At 32.8% G+C, this 7,380-nt stretch overlaps 1 long non-coding RNA gene across 2 annotated transcripts; it reads left to right on the top strand.

Annotated features, from left to right (window-relative positions):
- The first annotated feature begins 240 nt into the window (after window positions 1-240).
- On the top strand, window positions 241-1,344 carry LOC145167172 (uncharacterized). Of its 2 annotated transcripts, XR_013740980.1 has the most exons (3): window positions 241-451; window positions 608-834; window positions 926-1,344. It is a non-coding gene; the product is annotated as an uncharacterized LOC145167172 (long non-coding RNA). The 2 variants fall into 2 exon arrangements; XR_013740979.1 differs by having other exon boundaries at window positions 241-834.
- The last annotated feature ends 6,036 nt before the right edge of the window (window positions 1,345-7,380 follow it).

Consider the following 7,380-nt stretch of genomic DNA (forward strand, 5'->3'; position numbering starts at 1 on the left):
ATATATATATATATCAAAGTTGTAAAAATCGGCCTAGGCGGCCGATTAATCGGCGCCTAGGCGCTAGGCGGACTGCAACCGATCACGTTTATGTGTAATCGCTCAAGATAATGGGGTTGGTCAACGTCGGTCAAACTCGGCTCTAGGCGGTTTGATTGGTCAACTTTGGTCAACGGATTTTCAAAAAAAATTAGGGGCTAAATTGTCAAAACTGAAAACTTTTGCCAGGGTTCGTTCTCACTTCTCATTCCATCGTCCCCTGTGAAACCGTTTTCTCACTTTTTCTCTCGACTCAAAGCTGGGAGAACTTGAAGCTCACCCTCGCCTTTGCCATCACCTCTTGAAGCCGGAATCCATGAAATCAAATCGCACCCTCCCGTTTCTCCTCCTCCGTCTTCGTCGTTGTTAGAGCCTCCATTCTTTCCGACAACGGTCTTTATCATCTACACATGTTAGTTCTTCAAACTCGATTTAAGCTGTAAAGTTTCGATTTTATCTAGTAAACTCGATTTAAGTTGTTAATCAACGGATTTGTGAAGACTGCTCGATTTAAGCTCGATTTAGCTCGATTTAAGCTGTAAAGTTTCGGTCTTTATCATCTACACAGGGTTCGTTTCTAGGTCGATCGCTCAACAACCCTTTGTGAAATCGATTTTCCATAACCTTGTTGGAAGGCAGCCACAAATTGAAAGAGTTACTCAAATTCTGGGAAGACGTACAAAAAACAATCCCTGCCTCATTGGAGAACCCGGTGTTGGAAAGACTGCTATTGCAGAAGGTTTTGCCCAAAGAATTGCAAATGGGGATGTTCCAGAAACAATTGAGGGGAAGAAGGTAGGTTCCAGACTTCCTGTTTGTATATGTTCTAGTGACATGAGTTCAAAATTTCAATTAAAAGGTTAATTTTTGTTCCAATATTTTTCAGGTGATTACTCTAGACATGGGTCTACTTGTTGCTGGGACAAAGTATCGTGGAGAGTTTGAGGAGAGATTGAAGAAGCTGATGGAAGAAATCAAACAAAGTGATGAAATTATACTATTTATTGATGAGGTCCATACTTTAATTGGAGCAGGAGCTGCAGAGGGGGCTATTGATGCTGCTAACATCTTGAATATGCAAGCTTCAATTGGCCCATAGCACTTGTTAAAGTTTAAGTTTTAAAGTTCAATGTCTTAAAAGGCAGATTATGAATGTGCAATGTCTTTTGGAAGTGAAATTGGTTTCATTTTACCTGTTATACCCTTTATATTCAAGAGTGAGGATTCCATTTAATGTATGGACAGCAGTTAGGACAAGAATAAGAATGAGGATTTCATTTGCATTGAATTTGATAAACTCTCAAATTGCCCCTGTTGACAGTTTATAAAATTTTGAATTATTTTTTTAATAATTAATGGTCCCCGATTAATCCCCGTCTAACCAATTAATCCCTAGACCCCAATCCACCCTAGCTAACGTCTAGCGTTTCTACAACCTTGATATATATATATATATATATATATATATATATATATATATATATATATATATGCAATTAATTAGTGTGGATTCATTTGTACATGTTTGATGAAATGCAAAATAGTTGGAAAAGGGATGATCCAAACAGTATATTCAAAGGACCGGTCACGATGTTATCGGTATGGTGCTTTATCCTTTATTTCAATCCTTATTAATTATCTTCATATGATTAGTAAATAATAATCACTTGCTAAAACTTTAAAATGTTCATCTCTTATAGTTGCTTTATCTTTACTATACTTAATACTCAAATTTTTCGGTTGCTCATAAATATCCAAAAATTTCATCTTTGAATATTCCAACTATTCATCACTGTGAAGAGTCTGAACTATGGTAAAGAAGATTTGGTAGATGCCCGATCATTCTGGATTTTGATTTAGATGTCTAACAACCTAAGGTTTTTATCGTTTATTCTCCCTTGTATAATTTTTAATAATGAATATGCAAACATTATATGGATACACAACACATTATAATGTTTTTAAATAAACAAAAATCAAATAATTTTCATAAATGAACTAATAGTTTGTTCATTTATGAACATAATGCAAATTTTAGGAAAAAACAGGTTATTGTACGTATATATTAAAGGTACGGTTCACATATGATCATTTATGATTGCTTTGTTCATTTATGAACATAATGAATGTTTTAGGAAAAAAAAGATGTATATATGATAGGTATTGTTCACCCAAACCCTATTCAAAACAAAATAATCGTGATGAATAATTGTACTCAAACACTAGAAGGGATTGACTTATCACCTATATCTATGGAGGAGCTTGAACTAGCTTGTGGTGAAATAGAGGTACACACAGATTACGAAGAGAAGTATGTACCTAGGTTTGATCTTCTACAAAGATATGAAGAAGATGAAGATAACAAGTTGAAGGAAAAAAAGACTATTTATGTGCTTCAATCACGATTTGTTACAAGGGGTACTTTTATGGCATCAAAACTGATAGACGTGGAATAGAATGTTTCAAATAGATTGTTTGCTATGATTGAGATGTTATCAAATTAAGAATTTAAAAATATTTACTTTCTAATTAATTTATTATTATTATTATTTATTTTGTAGTGAAGCTATCTTAAAAAAATGAAGTGCTTACAAAGTATTTAGGATTGTCTTTGAGAGCTTTTACCCTCCATGATGATTATACAACAATGTCATTGATATGTGGAGTGTCTTTTTGAATCTTGATAATCGAAAAAAATCTGATACATCTCCGTTCTGATATTTCTTCAAAATTGGAACAATTGTAAGCAATGTTTGTTGGATATCTTGAGAATATGAAGCACAAAATGATTCCAAAATTGAAAAAAATACAGAGTAATACCTCTTGATTTTCAATGGAAAACAATAGAGAATTCACATGATTCTGGCGTTTTTTTGATGCTTCACATGGAAACATTTAATGGAACCACTGGAGAAAAATGGGATTGTGGGTTTGTCAAAGAATCAGATGAAGAAAAGAAAAACTCAACATGTTACGATGCAGGTATGCAACAAAGACGTTGGTGTCATATGAGAATTTGTTGAAATAGAAGGTGGTTAAGGAATCCGAAGAAGTTTCTCCTTTAATCCTTTTACCAGATCCGGAACCCTTTGTCGTATATTTTTTAGGTTTTGTATTTTAACCACATCAGTTTAGAAAAAATAATAAGACTTCCCTTTTATTTGCTTTTGTTTTTTGCTGCTTGTTTAGGTTGATAGGCTATCATTTTATCTTTAATTTCCTTAAGCTACTCACTAAACTTGCTCATTGCATCTGTATCTTCTTTATCCTCTTCTGATGCCATTTCAATACACGCTTGATACATAATATGCACATCTTGTACCATTTTACTACATGAACCATTACTATATCCACATCTATATGTTTGTTGCAAATGTCCAGATGATATAATTCATTTCTCCCAACGTCTTAATATGTATTTCTCTAGAATTTTGTCAATCTTTTTAAGGTTCAAATATAAAAATGTTACGAAAAGACACAACTTGATGAAATTAGAATTTACAAGAACAAGTTATTGTTTCCTTCTTCTTGTTTATCTCAACCTGCAAAAAGTTGTAACAAAATTCATATAAGTAAATCATAACATGTAAATTTTCACTTACGAACATATTATATGTTCTTAAATGAACCAAAAATCGATAGATGAAGAATCCATATAAAGTTAAGTACCATGTATTCTACAACATTAACACTTGTTTCTACATTACCATCATCTTGACGTGTATAATCACAACCTTCTTAATCTTTCCTAAAAAAATTTTTTTGTTCCTCTCTAACTTTAGACAACTCTAATTCACTCTCTTCAATACTCAAGGGATGTGAACATAACCACACACATTCAACAATTTCTTTTTGCACAATTACAAATATGTCAGATGTGTATACCTTACCTACATGTTGCTCTTGGGGTGTCAATTTATGACACGATATGCCAAAAATACACGACACGACACGAAACGAAATTGGGACGAAATCAAAATTCGGATTTGTGTTCATGTCAAGTGTAAAAAACATGATTTCGTGTCGTGTCGTGTTCGTGTTTATAATTCGACAAGAAATTCAAACGATTTAGCATGTGTTTGTCGTGTTTATCGTGTTATATGTGATTAAGTATGAATTAAATAAACTAATCAGTATTTTATATTATCTTTGTCGTGTCATGTCGTGTTTTTCGTGTTTAAATTGATTCGTTTTCGTGTTAATGAAAATAAACATGGCATTGTGTTGTGTCGTGTTTGTATTAAATTAAACATTGTTGTTTTGTGTCGTGTCAGACAAAAACATGACATGATTTCCTGATTTGACACTGTAACACCCATAGATTCGGGCTTGTCAATTAAGATATAATAAGCGTTAAAAAAAATTTATATAAAAGATTATCTAGGATAAATAATCTTAACCAAAGTAATAGTTAGGGTCAACAATTGTAACCTATTTTACGTAATAAAGAAGAATTATATTAATATTATGTGTTTCATGATTATTATAATATAATAAAATAGGAAAAATCAGCCGAATCGTCCGTAAATCATAAAAATAAGTGCGTCAAAACATATATATATATTTCGAAACTACACCTCGTCCCGATCCCGAAAATATAAATTTCGTAGAAATCCGACTCCGTATGAATTAGATATTATTTTTCTAAGATATAAAATTCAGTTGCGTACAAAGAATGTATGACGTAAAAAGCTACGAAGAGAATGATTGACTTTAAGCTAATGCGACCAAAAACAAAATCGTAGTACTCCTTAAAATATGAATTTTGAGAAAAAGAATGCGAAAAACGGAGTCCGTACAAGATATTTGTGATTTTAGCAAAATCATTTAATTTTATAAAAATATGGACAAAAATATAAATTCAAAATTAGCCGACGGAGTCTAAACAAAAGTTGTAGATCTCGTCGATAGCTATGCGTGGATATAAAGAACGTCAAAAACGGAGTTCGTATGAAGGAGTTATAATTTTTAATAGCACATTTACCTATTAAAATAAAGTGTAAATCATATATACGTATACATATATATACATATGTAGATATCATTAGAAAGGTATCGACGATGCGGTCGTTATAAGACTAATGTTGAGTACTTTCGACATTGTACAAATATCATTAAATCTATTTAAAATAGTATTATAAATGGGTGTTTAGTCATTTAAGTAAATATAGAGGGTGGTTTTTGAAAATTCAATTACTATAAATAAGAGCCTCTAGGCTCTCATATTTCTTACACCATTCTCCTGATTCAAGAGTCTTTCTCTTCTTATCCCCCGAGCATTTCGGTCCCTCGTGATTCGACTTCTCTTTCTGTAATTTTAGTATGGTAAGGTGAGTGTCGGAGCGCTGCAAGAATCTTTCTTAGAAAGATTCAACGACGAAGTTCTGCCCCTGTAGAGCCCGACTCCTAGCTAAAACCCCCTTGTAAGTAAGTTATGTTTACCCTATTTTAAATATAGCTTATATTTAAAATGAGTATTGTTATTATGAACTTATAATAAATATTTGGGTTATTTTTATGACTTATATAAGTGTCGTTATAATATCTTTTTAACTACTCGCGGTAGGGGGGAATATGGTTTAAAGGGCCGCATAGGGTTGTTGGATTTCAGAAGTGTTATATGCCAAAATGGTCCTGCCCTCTGATGTTTTATGTCTGGCCCCTGTCTGTACATAGTGGTTGGAAAATATTGTTCAAACACTTATATAATAATAATAATGCTAAGACTAATAATTAGTCATGGTAAATAATAAACTAAAATCTAGTGGTAATAATACTAGATTTCGTCGAAGGAAATTATATTGTTAAGAAGCGAAGCGCTGTCCGAGTTTGGAATCATCACTTTAACAAGTGAGTGCATAGTTATTTTCATCTTTCACATAGATATGAAGTATTTAATATAAATTACGTGCTATGTGCATATTATCTGTGTACTTAATATTTATGCTGAATGAACAAAAATATACATGTTTTAATTTCTGTAAACGGTATATGTATTTTATACATATAATTATGATGGGTAGATTAAAGATGAGATGAATGATGAGTGATGAAATATGAGTGGTAAAAGATAGTGAGAAGCGATGAGCCAAGCGATGAACCAAACGATGACCCAAGCGATGACCCAAGTGATGACCCAAGCGATGGCCCCGTCATCTAACGGAGTATAGATGACAACCACATACTATTCTAGACAGTCTAATGGAACACTAGAAGGCTCGCAACTTGTAGGTTTTGTGAACGATGTGTTCACCCAGTGTACTCTAAAAACCCATTGACATGTATTGCGGGTGGACTCCCTAAAATAATACTGTCAAGAAATGAGATAAACCCTGACAGCTATGAACTTAACGCCTGTTAGATGAACCCTGACAACTATGGACTTAGTGTCTGTTATATAAACCCTGGCAACGATGAACTTCATGCCTATTCCTTAGGACAATCCTTAGGAATAAATAATGAGGAATAGATGATTCTTAGGGAAGATACTTAAGAATAAAGAAGATAATGGGGATGGGTAATTGGGTTTATTGTTCGATGATTAAACATAATAACTTTATTATTGTGGGTTGAAAACCCTATGTACTCACTAGGTTTCCCAACCTGACCCACTCAATTTATTTGTATCACAGGTATCGATACGAAGCTACATTACACTGAGAGATTAAAGGAGATGTAAATCACTAATGTAAAAGAATGTAAGGTCTGTTTATGCTTATGTTTCTGTATTGACGATGACATCCCAATGTTTTAATATAAACAAATACATTTCTTTGGAAATGCTTTGATAAAACCTTTATCATGTTTTCTGGGAACAAAATTCCGCAACATTGTTCTTTAAAAAGGATACTCTGATGTTAAAATAAGCATAAATAAATTTTTTAAAAATGACCGTGAATTTGGGGATGTCACAGACACCCCTATGTTTATCTATCAATAAACGATTTTCTAACATAGGTGTGGTTGATTATGAGTTATAGTCATTTGGAAATTGTGTATGTCTTTGGGCTTCCATTGCAGTCTCAAATGAATATGTAAAACCAAGTAGATTCAAGTGTTTGGTCAGGTATGCACCAAGAAATGAAATTTCACTCTCTTACCCTAAAATCAATTGAAATCATCCTCATTAGTCCTGCTTGTGTGATATCTTGGAAATATGTTGGTATCCATGGATCCTTTAGAGAAAACATCTTATTTAACCATTTGTTTTTGTTAAGTTCAAACTTATTCATCAATTCTTGCCACATACTATCAAATTGATCACGATCTATTTTATTATTCCAAATTAATGATAGGATTTGCTTCCTGAAATCAGTAGCCAAAACTTGTGGAGATACATGT

Source organism: Lactuca virosa, chromosome 3, assembly GCF_052849685.1.
Source record: "Lactuca virosa cultivar CGN04683 chromosome 3, Lactuca_virosa_CGN04683_v6, whole genome shotgun sequence".
NCBI lineage: Eukaryota > Viridiplantae > Streptophyta > Magnoliopsida > Asterales > Asteraceae > Lactuca > Lactuca virosa.